Source organism: Heterodontus francisci, chromosome 4, assembly GCF_036365525.1.
Source record: "Heterodontus francisci isolate sHetFra1 chromosome 4, sHetFra1.hap1, whole genome shotgun sequence".
Taxonomy (NCBI): Eukaryota; Metazoa; Chordata; class Chondrichthyes; order Heterodontiformes; family Heterodontidae; genus Heterodontus; species Heterodontus francisci.
This window is the reverse complement of record NC_090374.1, coordinates 44,183,095-44,202,927: the sequence shown is the minus strand read 5'-3', so window position 1 is coordinate 44,202,927 and position 19,833 is coordinate 44,183,095. Positions and strand designations below refer to the sequence as shown.

Below are 19,833 nucleotides of genomic sequence, written 5' to 3'. Positions count from 1 at the left end.
GGGAACACCACTGTTTACCATCCTCCAGTCTGAAAAGCATCTATTTACTACGACTATTATTACACAACACTTATTACTAGTGATGCCTTTAAAGGCTGCTGGTAGGCCGTATACAGAACGTATTTTTCTGAACGCTGCAGCCAGCCCAGCATTGGCACACTAATTGCAATGAAGGCCTCAAATGGACCTTAGACTCTTTAATGGCATATGCAAAGGGCCTAACAGTTGTTTCAGGCACAGGCCCTGGATGACTCATTTTTTAATTTTTACCAATATGGCAGGTGATGCATTTCAGGTGCGGAATATGTGTGCACACGCCAGTTGCTATCAGGGATGCCTAGGCACCTGTTTTACGCCTGTAAAATGGGTGTGATGCCCACTGTTTTCTAGGCCTTTGAGAAAAGAATTTCTTCCTAATATCTGTTTTAAAACTACATTCATCTATTTGAAACTTATCTTTTGGTCCTACTTTGTCACCTTGTTTTGAAGTAATATTTAGAGTTTACTCCATCATTGCCACTTAATATTCTGGACCTGCTGGGGCACTAATAATCAAACAGTAAAGAAACCAAAACTAGAACAGGATTTATGTTTCCATTCATCTCTGTGATCTTTGATAGTATACAACAATGAATTGTCACGGGGCCAACTGACTAACTGGAATATGGTTCTAAGTTGGCCTGGGATCACTGCGTGCGTGAGTGACAAAGGTGGAAGTATACATAAGTTCAAACCAGTGAGGGACTCATCACCTGGTCTTTATTATTTTGTATAATAAGCATCACATCAGAGTTGAATGGGTCTCAGCAGTGACGTACGGTGTTGCATCACAAAATGACAAAAGCACTGGTACCAGAGGTATAAAATTACAAAAAGATAATCTGCGTGTTCTGGTATAAGACCCGGGGAGCTGAATCATCCTATGTGTGGACAAAAGGCTCTTTTGCAGTAACTGCTCCTAATTACCACCGAGCTACAAGAATACAGTTTTCCATAGTCTCGCAAGCCATTTTAATGTCAACGGTAATCTAAGCTATCTAATGAAAGGTAACACGATAATGTACATTTAGCAAAATAACATGCATAAATGAATCATTTGACCTTTGCTAATAAGTGCCACTCATATAATTCGGTAAGGTAAATCATATAAAAATACAGAGAAATCAGAAGCCAATGTTTGAAGAGCAGGGGCAATTCATAAGAAGAAAAGATTAGATTCTGCAATTAATGGTAGCATTGTACTACAGGTACTGGTTGGAGACAAGCACTTGCCTTAGAATCAGCACTGCCAGGTTCTACTGTCAGCCCAGCCCTGAACGGGAACGGGGTGAATGGTGGGCGGGAGCTGGGTGATGTTGGAGGACAAGCCAAGCAGCACACCCTTCCTAACCTCAGCACTGTGAGGCCCCATGATATTAATTCCTGGGCCTAAGTTTTATACCGTCGGTTAGCGAACCCCAAAATGAACTGAAAGCAACAGCTGGCGAGCGGGTGGGAGTGGGATTTCAGGTGGCAGCAGGTCAATAGCTGGCACTTAGCAACAGCTGACACTCAGGTGAGTTGCTGGCACGTGGTTTTGTGAGGATGTTGTGTTCAGGATGACAGCGCGGGCAGAGGAGCGGAGGGCATTCCTGTTCCTTCTGAGGAAAGTTTTTTAAAAAAAGAGTGAAACAACTTACCAGTTAGAGCATTTTCCGACCCTGGACCTTCCTCTCACTGTCTTCACCTGGTGGGAAGGCTACAATTCCACTCCCCCACCTTCTCCCCCGCACAACTCACACCCTCAGGCCACCAGTTAAAATTGCTTGGTAACATCATCACACCCTGAACTATGTTAGACAGATGGACCCCTTCACCTTCAGGTGGATATCTTTGCCTCCTGCTCAGAAGGGGGATCATTCTGGCTAAATGTAACTGGCCCTCCTCAGGAGGGGGAGAGTTAAAATCAATCCTGCCATGTCAGGTTTGACCAGCCAGACACATGCTTGCATCTGGAGGAAAGAGTCAGACATCATGGAGGAGTCAGACATCATTGTGGAGACAGACATTGGGGAAGAAGTGGAACATCAGTGTTGAGTTGGACACCGGGGAGGGATGTCGGATATCGAGGGGGGAAGTCGGATATCGGAGGGAGATGTCGGATATCGAGGGGGGAGGTCGGATATCGGAGGGAGATGTCGGATATCGAGGGGGGAAGTCGGATATCGGAGGGAGATGTCGGAAATCGAGAGGGGGAGTCGGACATCAGGGAGGAGTCGGATATTGGGGGCAGAAGTTGGATGTCGGGGAAATCGGATATCAGGGTGGAGTCGGATATCGAAGCAGAGGAGTTGGATATCGAAGAGGGGGGAGTCAGATATTGGGGGAAGTCGGATATCAGGGAGGGAAGTCAGATATTGGAGTGGTGTCGGATATCGGGGAAGTTGGATATCGGGGGGAGCCGGATTTCGGGTTAGAGTCGGATATCCGGGGGAGGTCGGATTTTGGGGGGAAGTCGGATATTGGGGAGGGTGTCGGACATCAGGGAGGAGTCGGATATCGAGGAAATCGAATATTGAAGAGGGGAGAATCGGATATCGGCGAGTGAAGTCAGATATCGGGGAAGTCAGATATCAAGGGTAGAGTTGGATATCGGGGGGAGGTCAGATACTGGGGAGGGAAGTCGGATATCGGGGAGGGAAGTCAGATATCGGAGAAGTCGGATGTCAGGGATGGAGTCTGATATCGGGGGAAGTCTGATATCGGGGAGGGAAGTTTGATATCGGGGAAGTTTGATATCAGGCGTGGAGTCAGATATCAAAGAGGAGGGAGTCGGGTATTGGGGAGGGAAGTTGGCTATCGAAGGGGGAAGTTGGATATCAAGGGAGGGAGTGTTGGTCATCAGTAGGGGGAGTTGGATATCATGGGAGGAGTCGGCTATCAGGGAGGGAAATCGGTTATCGGGAAAGTCGGATATCAGGGGTGGAGTCAGATATCGGGGGAAAGTCAGATATCGGGGGAAAGTCAGATATCAGGGAAGAGTCGGATTTCGGGGGGGATGTCGGATATTGGGGGAGGAGTCAGATATCGGGGAGGGAAGTGAGATATTGGAAGGGAAGTTGGATATCAAGGAATGGAGTGTTGGTCATCAATGGGGGAGTTGGATATTGTAGGGGGAGTCAGACATCAGGGGCAAGTTGGATATCGGCGGAGGAGTTAGACATCAGTGGGGGAGTTGGACATTGTGGGGAGTCGGTTATTGGAGTTGGGAGTCAGACATTAGCGGGGAGTTGGACATTGGGAGGCAAGTCAGATATTGGAGAAGGGAGTCAGACATGTGTAGGGAGTCGGATAGCGGGGGGATTCTGACATTGGGGGCTTGGACGGACATTGGGGGTGGGAGTCGGACATTGGGGGAAGTCTGATATTGAAGGGGGCTGTTGGATATTGGGGGAGGTGGACATCGGGGGGTTGGACGGACATTATGGGGGAAATCGTGCATTGGGGGAACCGTACATTGGGGGTGTCAGATGTCAAGGGGGGGCACAGAATTAAGCGTGAGAGGGGAGCCGGACATTGGGGGGACATCAGGTGTGAGGTGTTGGACATTGGAGAAAGATAGAGTCATAGAGTCATAGAGTTATACTGCACAGAAACAGGCCCTTTGGCCCATCGTGTCTGTGCCAGCCATTCAGCACACAACTATTCTAATCCCATATTCTTGCACTTGGCCCGTAGCCTTGTATGCTATGGCGTTTCAAGTGTTCATCTAAATACTTCTTAAATGTTGTGATGGTTCCTGCCTCCACCACCTCTTCAGGCAGTGTGTTCCAGATTCCGACCACCCTCTGGGTGAAAAAATGTTTCCTCAAATCCCCCCCTAAACCTCATGCCCCTTACCCTAAATCTATGCCCCCTAGTTCTTGGCCGCTCCGTTAAACGAAAAAGTTTCTTCCTATCTAACCTATCAATGCCCTTCATAATTTTGTACACCTCAATCATGTCCCTCCTCAGTCTTCTCTGCTCTAAGGAAAACAACTCTAGCCTTTTCAGTCTCTCCTCAGAGCTGAAATGCTCCAGCTCAGGCAACATCCTGGTGAATCTCCTCTGCACCCTCTCCAGTGCAATCACATCCTTCCTATAGTGTGGTGACCTGAACTGTACACAGTACTCCAGCTGTGGCCTAACTAGCATTTTATATAGCTCCATCATAACCTCCCTACTCTTATATTCTATGCCTCAGCTAATAAAGGCAAGTATCCCATATGCCTTCCTAACCACCTTATCTACCTGTGCTGCTGCCTTCAGTGATCTATGGACAAGTACACCAAGGTCCTTCTGACTTTCTGTACTTCCTAGGGTCCTACCATCCATTGCGTATTCCCTTGCCTTGTTAGTCCTCCCAAAATGCATTACCTCACACTTATCAGGATTAAATTCCATTTGCCACTGCTCCACCCATCTTACCAGCCCATCTATATCTCCCTGTAATCTAAGGATTTCCTCCTCACTTTTACAACACCACCAATTTTTTTTGTCATCTGCGAACTTACTGATCATACCTCCTATATTCACGTCTAAATCATTAATGTACACCACAAACAGCAAGGGTCCCAGCACCGATCCCTGTGGTACACCACTGGTCACAGGCTTCCAATCACTAAAAAAGCCCTCGACCATTACCCTCTGCCTCCTGCCACTAAGCCAATTTTGGATCCAATTTGCCAAATTGCCCTGGATCCCATGGGCTCTTATCTTCTTAAGCAATCTTCCATGCGGGACCTTATCAAAAGCCTTACTGAAGTCCATGTAGACTACATCTACTGCTTTACCCTCATCTACACATCTAGTCACCTCCTCGAAAAATTCAATCAAGTTAGTTAGACACGATCTCCCTGTGCCAAAGCCATGCTGACTATCCCTGATTAATCCCTGCCTCTCCAAGTGGAGACTAATCCTGTCCCTTAGAAATTTTTCCAATATTTTCCCAACCACTGATGTTAGACTCACCAGCCTGTAATTACCTGGTTTATCACTACTACCCTTCTTGAATAATGGTACCACATTCGCTGTCTTCCAGTCCTCTGGTACCTCTCCTGTGGCCAGAGAGGATTTGAAAATTTGTGTCAAATCCCCTGCTATCTCCTCCCTTGCCTCACATAACAGCCTGGGATACATCTCATCTGGGCCTGAGGATTTATCCACTTTTAAGTCTGCTAAAACAGCTAATCTTTCCTCCCTTTCAATGTTAATATGTTCAAGTACATCACAATCCCCCTCCCTGATCTCGACACTTACATCGTCCTTCTCCATAGTGAACACCGATGAAATGTAATCATTTAAAACCTCACCTATGTCCTCTGGCTCCACACAAAGATTGCCACATTGGTCCCTAATGGGCCCTAATCTTTCCCTGGTTATCCTCTTACCCTTAATATACTTATAAAATGCCTTGGGATTTTCCTTTATTTTGCCCACCAGTGTTTTTTCATGTCCCCTCTTCCCTCTCCTAATTACTTTTTTAAGTGCCACCCTACACTTTCTATACTCCTCTAGTGCCTCCGCTGTTTTCAGCGCATGGGATCTGCCGTAAGCCTCCTTTTTTTTCCTGATCCAATCCTCCATATCCCTTGACATTCAGGGTTCCCTGGACTTGTTGGTCTTACCCTTCACCTTAACGGGTACATGTTGGCTCTGAACTCTCACAATTTCCTCTTTAAATGACTCCCACTGATGTGATGTAGACTTTCCTACAAGTAGCTGCTCCCAGTCCACTTTGGCCAGATCCTGTTGTATCTTATTGAAATCGGCCTTCCCCCAGTTCAGTACCTTTATTTCCGGTCCATCTTTGACTTTTTCCATAACTACCTTAAATCTTACAGAGTTATGGTCACTATCCCTGAAATGCTCCCCCGCTGACATTTCTACCACTTGTCCGGCTTCATTCCTTAGGATTAGGTCCAGTACTGCCCCTTCTCTTGTAGGACTTTCTACATACTGCCTCAAAAAGCTCTCCTGTAATCATTTTAAGAATTCCGCCCCTTTTAAGCCTTTTGCACTAAGACTATCCCAGTTAATATTGGGGAAGTTGAAATTCCCTACTATTATTACCCTATTATTTTCACACCTCTCTGAGATTTGCCTACATATCTGCTCCTCTATCTCTCCCTGACTGTTTGGAGGCCTGTAGTACACACCCAGCCAAGTGATTGTCCCCTTTTTGTTTTTAAGTTCTACCCAAATGGCCTCATTTGAGGAACCTTCTCAGATGTCATCCCTCCTTACTGCAGTAATTGACTCCTTGATCAACAGTGCAATGCGACCTCCTCTTTTATCCCCTCCCCTGTCGCGCCTGAAGATTCTATACCCTGGAACATTGAGCTGCCAGTCCTGTCCCTCCCTCAACCATGTCTCTGTGATAGCAATAATATCATAATCCCATGTGCTAATCAACATCCTCAATTCACCTGCCTTACTAGTAAGACTCCTTGCATTGAAATAGATGCAATCCAACCTTGCATTTTTCCCTTGTGCCTTACCAGGTCTATATTTGCTCTACCTTCCAGGCAGATTCACTTTCTGTTCTATATTACCCTCTACTGTACCTCCACTCTGTATCCCATCCCCCTGCCAAATTAGTTTAAACCTCCCCCAACAGAACTAGCAAATCTCCCAGCAAGGATGCTTGTCCCATTCCAGTTCAGGTGCAACCCGTCCAACTTGTACAGGCCCCACCTTTGTCAAAAACAGACCCAGTGATCCAGGAAACTAAAGCCCTCCCTCCTGCCCCATCTCCTCAGCCACGCATTCATCTGCTCCATCCTCCTATTTCTAAACTCACTAGCATGTGGCACCAGGAGTAATCCAGAGATTACAACCTTAGAGGACTTGCTATTTAATCTGCTACCTAGCTCCCTAAATTCTTGTTGCAGGACCTCATCCTTTTTTCTACCTATGTCGTTGGTACCAATGTGTACTACGACATCTGGCTACTCACCCTCCCCCTTCAGAATGTCCTGCAGCCGCTCTGTGACATCCTTGACCCTAGCACCAGGGAGGCAACATACCATCCTGGAGTCACGTTTGCGGCTACAGAAACACCTATCTGTACCCCTTACGGTAGAATCCCCTATCAACATAGCTCTTCCACTCCTTTTTCCCCCTGCAGTGCAGCAGAGCCATCCTTGGTGCCAGGGACCTGGCTGTTGCAGCTTTCCCCTGGGAGGTCATCCCCCCCAACAGTATCCAAAGCGGTATATCTGTTTGAGAGGGGGATGGCCACAGGGGACTCCTGTACTACCTGCTTGCACCTACTACTCCACCTGGTGGTCACCCATTCCTTTTCTGCCTGTGCTGCCATTACCTGCGGTCTGACCACCTCTCTAAACGTGCTATCCACGACGTCCTCAGCATCGCGGATGCTCCACAGTGAATGCACCCGCAGCTCTAGCTCCGTTATGCGGCTAGTCACTAGCTGCAGATGGATACACTTCCTGCACACAAGGTTCTCAAGGCCACTCGAAGCATCCCTGATTTCCCACATAGCACAGGAGGAGCATACCAAGGGGCTGAGCTCTCCTGCCATGACTTACCTTTAAATTAATTTAGTTACTCCCTTTAAAAAATACTAATTACACTCGGGGTCTTGTTCTACTCCAAACACTACCCAGTACAATCTAAAGTCCTTATTAAATTTCACTAATTTAATTAGTACTGCTCACCTTATCACTTGAGTTTTTTTTTTAACTTTCCCTTTTTAAATGCACTAACAGCTGTTACTTACGCAACCAATCACCTTGCACAATTTCCGTGATGTCACTGTAAGTTTTTTCCCCCTCTTTTTGAGTCTCAGCATGCACTGAGAGACACAAAGATTCTGCCACTGCTCCGGATCAGGTTTCACGCAGGTCTGCCAGCCGCTGCTTCGCTCTGCTCCCAGGTAAGTGAATGAGGGCCTTGAGCCCCACTCTTTATTTACAGCCGCCGCTCCGGATCAGCTTTCTCACAGGTCTGCCAGCCACTGCTCCGTTCTGCTCCCAGGTAAGTGAATGAGGACCTCGAGCCCTGCTCTTTATTTACAGCTGCCGCTGTGGATCAGGTTCCATGCAGGTCCGCCAGCCGTTGCTCCGCTCCCAGGTAAGTGAAATGAGTCAGACATCGGAGTCTGATCAGGGTGGGAGGGAAGGCAATAATCGAATCATGGAGATCCAATGATTGGTATGGAAGGTGAATAGTTTGGAGGGCTGAGAGGAAGCAATCCTCTTGGCCCACAAGCAGTGCTGGAAAGGCACTTATGTTTCCCAGCAGCTGTTTTCACCTCCTTTCTGCAGTTGGGTTTCCCGAGGGCTGGAAAACCTGGCTGGCCAATGTTAAATTTGAACCAGAGATAAAATCTTAGGCATAGAGTCCCATTAAAATATTGTGATGGAAACCACACCTGCCAAATGGAAACATATTAATTTCATCATATGGAACACAATTTGAACTGTTACTGGACATTGAACATAACTTGTTTAAAAAAAGACCACAGAGCAGTGGCTGAAAACATGGCTGCACATTTGCATTCTGAGAGACAGTTGCCTAGAGAGACAATGGGAGTGCTCCCTGATTCAATTAGACAGATGGGTTTTGTCAATAGTGATGGTCAAAAGTCATTGAGAGTCATTGTCTATGCAAGAGCCAGCATTCCACCTCCCCAACCCTCACCCCAACTGAGTGTGTCCAGTAAGTTCTGAAGAATCAACAAATCTCACAGGCGATGCTGTCTCAAACAAAGAGCTAGTCACATGACTAATCTGCTGGCCAACCTGCGAATTGATTGAATTATGCTCACAGTAAAGTTTTGGAGGTAAACTGCAATTTGAAGACCAAAGAGAAGCAAGGTCTCTCTCTCTCTCTCTCTCTCTCTCTCTGTCTCTCTCTCACACAAAGTTCCAAGGATCCACAGAAATTAATGAAGCCTCAAGTCAGAAGACCCCTGCAGCCATCTGGTACCAGCGAAACCTGTTTGAATGTGTGCACTGGACCCCAACGAGAACTATAAGACCTAACTCCAATTAAAGACTTTATATCCAAACAAAAACAAGTAATTGAATTCCATCTACTACTTCAAACCTCCCCCCTTTAATTCTTTCTCCTCCTCTGTACCTATTTGTGTGTGTGTTTATCACATATGCATGCTAGCATGGTTGCATCGCGTATCTTTTGTAGTTTTAACAGAGTTAGAGTTTTAAGGTTAATAAACTTACACCTTTCTTGTTTAAACCTGAGAAAACCTGTCTGGTTGATTCCTTTACAATTACAATTAGAGAGCATTGAGCAAGGACTCACTGAGTGGAAGCTAAAAAAAACACTGTGTTTAAAAAGTTAAACCCTGTTGCGGCCAAACCAGGAAAAGGCTGAGAGGGGAGCCCTACACCCCTTCCTAACCTGGTCATAACAGAAATTTGGGGACTATTGTCCGAAATTGGACTCACAGACAAACGAGAAATTGGAAGTGGCAAATCAAATTGATCCCAATCAAAAAGAGAAAACATTTCAATACAGGTTTTCTTGTGGTTGTGTGTGCTGGAATACTAACATGTCTGCGACTGAAGCCAGTAACTACCCAAGTCAGGGTGAAATAATTTGGGATAAGTTAAAGGCACTGTCTATGGAGGAGTTGAGAAGTATAGCTGAACAATGTGGGATCACTTTCCGTGCCAAGGCTAGGAAATCAGAACTCCGAAGACTAGTGGCTAACCATTTTTCCCTCGAATCTGAAGAATCAGAAACAGGGTATTGCTAGCAAAGATACAACTGGAACAGAGGAAACTTGAATTAGAGGAGAGAGAGAGAAAGAAATTTCCAGAAGGAACGGGAGGAAAGAGAGCTGAGGCGGCTTGAGTTATCCAGGGGGTGACCCGAGCATCCCCAGTGAAAGCACGGAAAATACAAGCAGTGCGGGGCTGTGTACTGTATTTAAAAAATTTTCCCAACTGATTCCAAAATTTAGTGAGGGAGACGTGGAAGGATTTTTTGTATCTTTTGAGAAACTTGCAAGGCAGTTAAAGTGACCGGCTGAGAGTTGGACTCTTATTTTATTTTAATTTAGAGATACAGCACTGAAACAGGCCCTTAAGCCCACCAAGTCTGTGCCGACCAACAACCACCCATTTATACTAACCCTACAGTAATCCCATCTTCTCTACTACCTACCTACACTAGGGGCAATTTACAATGGCCAATTTACCCATCACCTGCAAGTCTTTGGCGGTGGGAGGAAACCGGAGCACCCGGTGAAAATACACGCAGTCACAGGGAGAACTTGCAAACTCCGCACAGGCAGTACCCAGAATTGAACCCGGGTCCCTGAAGCTGTGAGGCTGCGGTGCTAACCACTGCACCACTGTGCCGCAAAGTTAGCTAACAGGAAGAGCCCATGAGGTTTATTCCCTGGTGCTAGATGAGAGTTAATCAAATTATGAATTGAGCAAAAATGCTATCCTCAGAGGATATGAGCTAGTACTGGAAGCCTACCGCCAGAAGTTCCAAACCCTCAAGAAACAGATTGATTAAACTTACTTGGAGTATGCAGCTGGCTTTTAACCAGTGGTTGAGTGTTCTTAAAGTGCATCCCAGCTATGAAAACCTCAGAGAGGTGATTTTGCCAGAGGAATTTAAAAACTCTCTCCCCCTCTCCATAAAGACCCATACGGAGGAACAAAAATTACATAGAGCGAAGAAGGCCGCAGTTCTGGCTGATGATTTTGCTCTAATAACAGTTCCCCAGGGGAAAACCTTTCCTCATCACCCCACAAATCCGAAAAGGACAAAGGGTGGGAAGGTGATAGGAGCCCGAGCAGTCCTGGGAGAGAAAGAAAATGTGGACACACAGGGGGCTCTCCTCCAGTCAAAGCGGATAGTGCTGTAAGTAGGAGTGAGACCTGGAGACCTGTGTGCTTCCATTGTAATAAGGCAGGTCATCTGAGAACTGACTGCTGGAAACTACGGAGTAAGCCTGTAGGATTAATCAAGGCACACCCACTCGGTGAAGGAGAAGGGACCCCGATGGAAAGCACAGCAGAACAAGCTGTGGCTTTAACTGCAGCCATAGTAAGACCCAGAAAACATACTGTTGCGGGTGCAGGGAAATTTTAAAAGAGTCCTGTAGGTTATCAGGATTTTGTGTCTAAAGCAAGAGTAACCCCATACCCCTCGAGTGGGGCAAGCAGGCCCATAGTAATACTCAGGGATACAGGGGCCATGAGATCCCTTTTGCAGGGAAAAGGCCTGACCTTTCCCCCAGAGAGTGCAGTAAATACCAGAATGGTGGTGAATGATATTGGAGGGCAGTATAAGCCTGAACCTGTACACCAGGTGCATTTGGAGTGCGACCTAGTTTCGGGATCGGTGACCGTAGGGATTGTCCCTAGTTTGCCTGTGGACGGGTTTGACCTGCTCCTAGGTAATGATCCGGTGGGGGCGAAGGTGGTAGCTTCCCCAGTAGTGAAAGAGAGGCCGAAGGAGTTCAGAGATACAGGGCAGTGGCAGGAGACAGTCCCCTGCAGTTCCCCTGAATGTGCAGTGAATCGAGCTATGACCAAACCAGCTCCCCCAGAGGAGACTGAAATGGCACTGCAGGCAGACGACTGTCTGTCTGTCTGAAACTTTCTTTGTAAAGTTAGAGGATCCAGGGAATGGATTAAATGGATCTTCCTCAGTTGAGGCTCAGCGAGCCAACCCAGTACTGAGAGAGTTAACACAGGCTGCCCAGACTGAAAGTGAAGCAGAGGGAGTCCCTGACCGCTACTATTTAAAGAATAAGGCACTGATGAGGAAAAGAGAGTTCTCATCACAGACCTGAGAGCAAAGAGTGGACAGTGGTTCACCAGTTAGTGGTGCCGCAGAGGTACCGGAGAGAAATGTTAAGAAGGGCCCATGAGACTACAGTGGCTGTACATGTGGTATATGAAAAACCAAAGCCCACATAAGACAGCAGTTTGACTGGGCAAACTCCACAAAGATGTGGTAGAGTACTGTAGGAGTTGCCACATGTGCCAGGTTGAGGGGAAACCCCAAACTGTAGTGAAATCTGCACCCCTAATTCCTGTATCGGCTTTTGGGAAATCATCCAGCAGAGGGCTGGTGAATTGTAAGGGACCCCTGCTGAGAACAAAAGGGGACAGACAGGCACAGGGCTGGCAAAAAAGTTAGAGAGGAAAAGGGAAAAAGGGAGAAAGAGGACAGGTTAAAGGAAGTCTGGGAGGATTCCCAAATGAAAACTCCTACTGTCTGGTCAGCCAAAATGTTGGAAAGATTAGGCCCCACATCCTCCTGTGTAAATGCAGACACCAGAAGCACCCTACCAGAGTTGCAAACAACATTTACAGAAACCTGCAAGGACAAAGAAAGTCCTCTAGAGGGCAAAGAAACAGTGAGGGTGATGCCTCACCTAGTCGAAGTGCCACAGGGGAATGCAGTGGAATTTAGACAAATACTTGTAAGCAGGAATGTTCCAGAGGACAAAGGGAAGATTAGCAAAGAATCCACCCCCACCGTCAGGAGAAAAGGGAAACAACTATACCCTAAAGTGAAAAGCACTTGCATGACTCATCAGAGCACTGAAAGAGAGATCAGAGTGGATCCACCCACTGCCAACTCCCATGGTCAGAATTCCAAACCAGGGCTAATTAAATCCCTCTGCAGACCCCAACAGGAACAAAGGCACCCAAAACAATCATGGAAATGTGCAAACTGCAAACCTCCCCAAAAATCACATGTTTATTGGGATGTCCATTCCCAACGTATTGCAGGCTGATAGTGAAGAAACTTTAAACCCCTTGGGCAACACACAACTATCTCAGATCCACCTCAAGGACAATAGGGGCAGTCAAAAGCAGCACTGCTACAAAGGAAAGACAGGCTGCAATAATTTTAAGATTCCTGAATGAATGAGAGAAATGTATTTGCGTTTTCCTGTACTTTCTCTTCCTTCTAATTTATAATTAAATGCTCCCCATCATGTTGTATTTCATTCAGCTGGAGGTGGAGGTGTGACAGAAACCACACCTGCCAAATGGAAACATATTAATTTTGTCATATGGAACACTATTTGAACTGTTACTGGACATTGAACATAACTTGTTTAAAAAAAGACTACAGAGCAGTGGCTGAAAACATGGCTGCACATTTGCGTTCTGAGAGACAGTTGCCTAGAGAGACAATGGGAGTGCTCCCTGATTCAATTAGACAGATGGGTTTTGTCAATAGTGATGGTCAAACGTCATTGAAAGTCATTGTCTGTGTAAGAGCCAGACTTCCATCGTCTAGTTATCCAATTCTGGGTAAGTTATATTTTTCGACATGCACTTTATGCCGTGTCATTCACTCGCCAAAAATGCCAACCATTTAATTACAGCTAGGATGATATGAAGTATCACTTTGCACAGCAAGAAATTAACACAGGAAAGACTTGCATTTATCACATCTCTCAGAGATATATCGAAATGCTTCACATATATTTATTCCACGGTACAGCATCTGTTGATAGTAATGGAAACATGCACCCACTTTTTTCCACACAGCTGGGTCGCACCAGCAGGACTAAGATTTATAATCACGTCATCTGATTTTTGGTGATCACAGTGAGAGTTTTGACATTGGCCAGTAAAGCATCACAACTCCCTGCTCTTCAAATGGTGCAATGGAACCGACAGTCTGCTTGCTTAAGAAAATGGGGGCCGTGCTCTGTGAGCCCCTCTTAGCTGTTTTTTTTATTCGTTCATGGGATGTGGGCATCACTGGCTAGGACAGTATTTATTGCCTATCCCTATTGTCCTTGAGAATAACTCATATATTTCACAGCTCACTGAAGCCTGGGAATGTTCCCAAGGACTAGATAGAAACCCACCCATATGGTGCCGCGATTTTAAAAAGGGGCAGTAAGATTTTTTTTTTTATTTCCAAAATATACTTTATTCATAAAAATCTGCAAAAAATACATTTCCAAACAGTTTCAAACAGCACCAAAAAATACAAACATTGCAAGGGAGATCAGTTTCCTTCATTACAATCATGAGATGCCTCACAACCCTTCCATTTCACATTTGTCATGCGATATACATTTTTACATTTTACAGCACACAAAATTTTCCCGATACAGTTCGAGGGGTTTCCCATGGATCCAGCCCCTCAGTTCAGTGTGGTGGGGGGACCTTACACTGTGGTATTTCCCCATTGAGCCTTTGCTGCGGCTGCCCCAAGCTTTAGTGCGTCCCTCAGCACGTAGTCCTGGACCTTGGAATGTGCCAGTCTGCAACATTCGGTGGTGGACAACTCTTATATATGTGAAGACCAGCAAGTTTCGGGCAGACCAAAGGGCGTCTTTCACCGAATTGATAGTCCTCCAGCAGCAGCTGATGTTTGTCTCGGTGTGCGTCTCTCGGAACAGCCTGTAGAGCACAGACTCCTGTGTTACAGAGCTGCTTGGGCTGAACCTCGACAAAAACCACTGCATCTCTTTCCACACCTGCTTTGCAAAGACACATTCTAGGAGGAGGTGGGCAACCGTCTCTTCCCCACCACAGCCACCACGGGGGCATTGCGCGGAGGGGGCGAGACTTCAGGCGTGCAGGAAGGATCTGACAGGGAGGGCCCTTCTCACCACCAGCCAAGCTACATCTTGGTGCTTGTTTGAAAGTTCTGGTGATGAGGCATTCCGCCAAATGACTTTGACGGTCTGCTCGGGGAACCATCCGACAGGATCCCCCGTCTCCTTTTCCCGTAGGGCCTTGAGGACATTCAGTGCAGACCACTGCCTGATGGATCGGTGGTCAAAGGTGTTTTCCCGCAGAAACTGATCCACGAAGGATAGGTGGTACGGCACAGTCCAACTGCATGGAGCGTTCCGCGGCAATGTGACCAGGCCCATCCTTCGCAACACCGGGGACAGATAGAACCTCAGCACGTAGTGACACTTGGAGTTTGCGTACTGGAGGTCTACACACAGCTTGATGCAGACGCACATGAAGGTGGTCATCAGGATGAGGGCCACGTTGGGTACATTTTTCCCGCCCTTATCCAGAGGTTTGAACATCGTGGCCCTCCGGACCCGGTCCATTTTAGATCCCCAGATGAAGTGGAAAATGGCTCGGGTGACCGCCACAGCGCAGGAGTGGGGTATGGGCCAGACCTGCGCCACGTACAGCAACAACGTGAGCGCCTCGCACCTGATGACCAGTTTCTTACCCACAATGGAGAGAGATCGCTGCCCCCACATGCCCAACTTTTGTCGTACCTTGGCTACTCGCTCCTCCCACGTTTTGGTGCACGCCCCGGCCCTTCCGAACCATATCCCCAGCACCTTCAGGTAGTCTGACCTGACAGTGAGGGGGATAAAGGATCGGTCAGCCCCCAAAGAACATGGCCTCGCTCTTGCCGTGGTTAACTTTGGCTCCCGAGGCCAGTTCGAACTGGTCGCAGATGCTCATCAGTCTGCGCACGGACAGCGGATCCGAGCAGAAGACGGCGACGTCATCCATGTACAGGGAGGTTTTAACCTGAGTGCCTCCGCTGCCTGGGATTGTCACCCTTCTTATGCTCGCATCCTTCCTAATAGACTCAGCAAAGGGTTCAATACAGCAAACAAACAAGACCGGGGAGAGAGGACAGCCCTGTCTGACTCCAGATTGGATCGGGAAACTTTCCGATTCCCACCCATTGATTGAGACTGCGCTACTGATGTTTGTTTAGTTTAGTTTAGTTTAGAGATACAGCACTGAAACAGTCCCTTCGGCACACCGAGTCTGTGCCGACCATCAACCACCCATTTATACTCATCCTACACTAATCCCATATTCCTACCACATCCCCACCTGTCCCTATATTTCCCTACCACCTACCTATACTAGGGGCAATTTATAATGGCCAATTTACCTACCAACCTGCAAGTCTTTTGGCTTGTGGGGGGAAACCGGAGCACCCGGAGAAAACCCACGCAGACACAGGGAGAACTTGCAAACTCCACACAGGCAGTACCCAGAATTGAACCCGGGTCGCTGGAGCTGTGAGGCTGCGGTGCTAACCACTGCGCCACTGTGCTGCACTGTGCCGCACTGTGATCCAATTGCAGATTCCCTCCCCAAACCCCATTTTGGAAAGCACGTCCATCATGTAGGTTTGCGATATCCTGTCAAAAGCCTTCTCCTGGTCCAGGCTGATGAGGCAGGTGTCCACCCTCCTGTCCCGTACATAGGCGATCGTATCCCTGAGTAGCGCGAGACTATCAGAGATCTTCCTGCCGGGTACAGTACAGGTCTGGTCAGGGTGAATCACCAACTCCAGAGCAGACTTGACTCGACAGGCTATGACTTTGGACAGAATCTTGTAGTCAACATTAAGCAGTGAGATGGGCCGCCAATTTCTGATTTCTGCCCTCTCCCCCTTCCGCTTGTAAATGAGGGTGATGATGCCTTTCCTCATGGATTCTGACATGCTACCGGCCAGGAGCATACTCTCGTATACTTCCAGCAGGTCCGGGCCAACCCAGCCCCACAGGGTCAAGTATAACTCGACCGGTAAGCCGTCGCTTCCGGGAGTTTTACTCGTCTTGAAGGACTTGACGACCTTTGTCAGCTCGTCCAGAGTTAGCGGCTTGTCCAGTCTCTCCCTCCTGCTGTCATCTAAGACCTCTGTGATAGATGACAGGAAGGACTGGGAGGCTCTGCTGTCTGTGGGCTTCGCGTCATACAGCCCAGCATAAAAGGATTTGCTGATCCTTAGTATGTCAGACTGCGAAGACGTTACCGAGCCATCTTCTTCCTTCAGGCTGCTGATAACAGAGCTCTCTCTGTGTACCTTTTGGAAGAAGTAATGCGAGCACGTCTCATCCTGCTCGATGGAGCGGACTCTGGACCGGAAGATGATCTTGGAGGCTTCCATGGCAAAAAGCGAGGCCTGCTGGCTCTTCACCTCTTAGAGGTCCTCCTTGACCTCGACCCCCATTGACTGCAACCGGAGCAGATTTTGCATACTTTTCTGGAGTTAGGACATTTCCCTCTGTCTCTCTCTCGCCCTCTGAACATCTTTGTGGATGAAGAACCTCTTGATGTTCTCCTTGATCGCTTCCCACCAGTGAACTGGAGACTCAAAGAGGGGTTTCACGGTCCTCCAACCTTTGTAATCCCTTTTGAGTTCCTCAACGTTCTCTGGGGTCAGCAGTGTAGCATTGAGCTTCCACGTCCCTCTGCCAACCCGCTGGTCGTCCTGTAAGTGACAGTCGGCCAGTAAGAGGCAATGGTCGGAGAAGAACACCGGCTTGACGTCGGTGGATCCGACTGTGACAGCACGGGACACAAACAGGAAGTCAATCCTGGAACGGGCAGACCCGTCCGATCTTGACCATGTGTATCTGTGCTGCGCTCCATCTGCAGGTTTGCTGACATGCAGGGTTGGCATCTTTAACTGTTTCTATTAGGAATCTGGACGTAGCGTCCAGTTTGCTGTCACCGCCTAGGATGACCGGCCTGGACGTCGCCAGCAGCAGTGGGAGCTGCTGGAAGACAGTCAGCCGCTCGCTGCGTTGTACTGGGGCGTACACGTTGATCAACCGGAGTGGAGCGTTGTTGTACATCACGTCTGCTACGAGGAGGCGACCGCCCACCACCTCCTTAACTTCGGAGATGGTGAAGTTACCTCCCCGCAGCAGAATACCCAGACCGGAGGAACGGCAATCATTACCCCCCGACCAGATCGATGGCCCGTGGGACCACCATCGCGACCACTGCCTGTAGGTGCTGAGGTGTGGTATTCCACACTCCTGCAGAAACAGTAGGTCAGCTTTGACCTTGGCGAGGTAATCCAAGGTTGAAACACATCGCGTAGTAGATTTAATGCTACGCACATTAATGGAAGCAATTCTTACACCCATTTTTTAAAGTTAGTTGTTGCTTCCCATACCATTTGTCCTTGCTAGTCCCAGTCCTTTGGGATGTTCCTGCATACCCATCGTGTGTGCAAGCAGTTTCACATTAGTTGGGCTCAGAAACCCCTCCTGGTTTTTCATGCAGGGTTTGTTCCGCTGGGGAGACATCGGGGGGGGGTCTTGTAGACAGCAAGGATTGGGTTGTCCTCTGCTGCTTCCCTCTGTTCCTCCTCGAAAACATCACTGCTCCTGGCGTCCCGGAGCTGAGGTGTGCCACACGTGTCTTTGTTCTCGGTGTCCCGGAGCAGGGATGCGCTGGCCACGTCGTTACGTGTGGCGCTTTGGGGTTGGGGCACGCCGGGCCCATCACAGCTTCCAGTGCCTGGGGGCTGGGATCCTTTATCTTCCATCTCCTTGGAGTTCTGCCGCCTCTTTTGAAGGGGCTGTCGTTCCAGCATTTCCCCATCCAGTGAAGAGGAGCTGTTGTAGTCTGTTTCAGAAGGTAGCCTCCTCTTGCCACTGGTTTGGGTGGTGGCCTGTTCCGCTTTTGGATGTTTTTTCTTTGTGGTTTTCCTCTGGACCATTTGCCACTGACCTGTTTGTCCATCTGCTGCCTCCTCCTCCATTGATTCTGTCTGTGGAGGAGGGATTTCCGGGCGCAGGGTAGGTGCTGGGTCGCTGGTTTCAGCTGCCTCCCCTTCCTTCTCCTTCTCAGTTTGAAGTTCCTCACTGCGGAGAAGGTTGCTCGTCTCCTTTCAAACACTGGACGCCTTCGTCGAACCTTCTCCCGGCCTTTCCTTGGACCTTGCCGCCTGAGCATAACTGATGAAGCGTTTGGGGCAGGTTTTGTCGAGACGGCCTGCCGCACCGCACAAGTTGCAACACTTAGTCTGCTTACAGTCCTTGGTCTGATGGCCTTCCTCCTTGCAGTTCTTGCATACAACCATGCTGCAGTTGGCTGCCACGTGACCAGATTTGCCACAGGTGCGGCAAACTCTGGGCTGCCCAGCGTAGACCAAGAAGCCTCGACTTCCCCCGATAGCGAAGCTGGAGGGAGGGTGGATGATGGCTCCACTGGCATCGACCTTCAAGGTCACCTTGACCTGCCGCTTGCTGGTCCAAATCCCAAAGGGGTCCTTGACATCAGTGCTGCTGCCGGCCACCTCAACGTACCTGGCGAGAAAGGTGAGTACATCCACCACTGGAACATGGGGGTTGTAGAGGTGAATCGTCACCACCCGGTCCTGTGGTGACGGAAGCGTGAAGAGCAGCTCCGCTGTGAAGATCGACAGTGGCGCCCGGTCCCCTTTCTCCTTGGACGCCTTCAGGAACTTGATGCATCCCGCCACGTTCCGAAACGTCACGTCGAAGTATCCACTGCTGGGGAAATCCTGCAGGCAGAAGACGTCCGTAGTTTGAAATCCGCAGCAATCAAAGAGGATTTTCTTGATGAAGAAGGTGCGATGGACCGGTGCATCTCCTTCCTTGTCCTTGACGACCACCCGAACGGTGTTGCGCACTCCCTGGCCTGAAGCTCGAAGATTGGTTATAGCCATTTTACTCAAAACCTACCCAGGATCAAAAGGCAATGATCATGGTCTCTTCTCAACCAAGTAAGCACTGATAAGAACAGATACTACACTTGATCTCAGCCAAAAGGCCGAGAAGCGAAAAATGGGCAGTAAGATGCCATGGGGAAATTACAGCACCATTAGCTTGACTTTGGTTATACGCAGGTCACTAGAAAGGATCATTGGGGCTACATAGTACAATCACCCTGACTGAGGAAAACATTTCTTCTGGAACATATCTCATCAACCTGGTTGAATTTTTTGGGAAAGTTACTAGGTTAATTAATGTTGGAATGGGACCACTTAATAGAAACAAAAAATGCTGGAAATACTCAGCAGGTCAGGCATCATCTGTGGGGAGTGAAAGGGAGTTAATGTTTC

At 48.2% G+C, this 19,833-nt stretch overlaps 1 pseudogene; it reads right to left on the bottom strand.

Moving 5' to 3' along the window:
* Positions 1 to 19,422: 19,422 nt before the first annotated feature.
* Positions 19,423 to 19,553, bottom strand: LOC137369486 (U2 spliceosomal RNA; annotated as a pseudogene).
* Between the last annotated feature and the right edge of the window lie 280 nt (positions 19,554 to 19,833).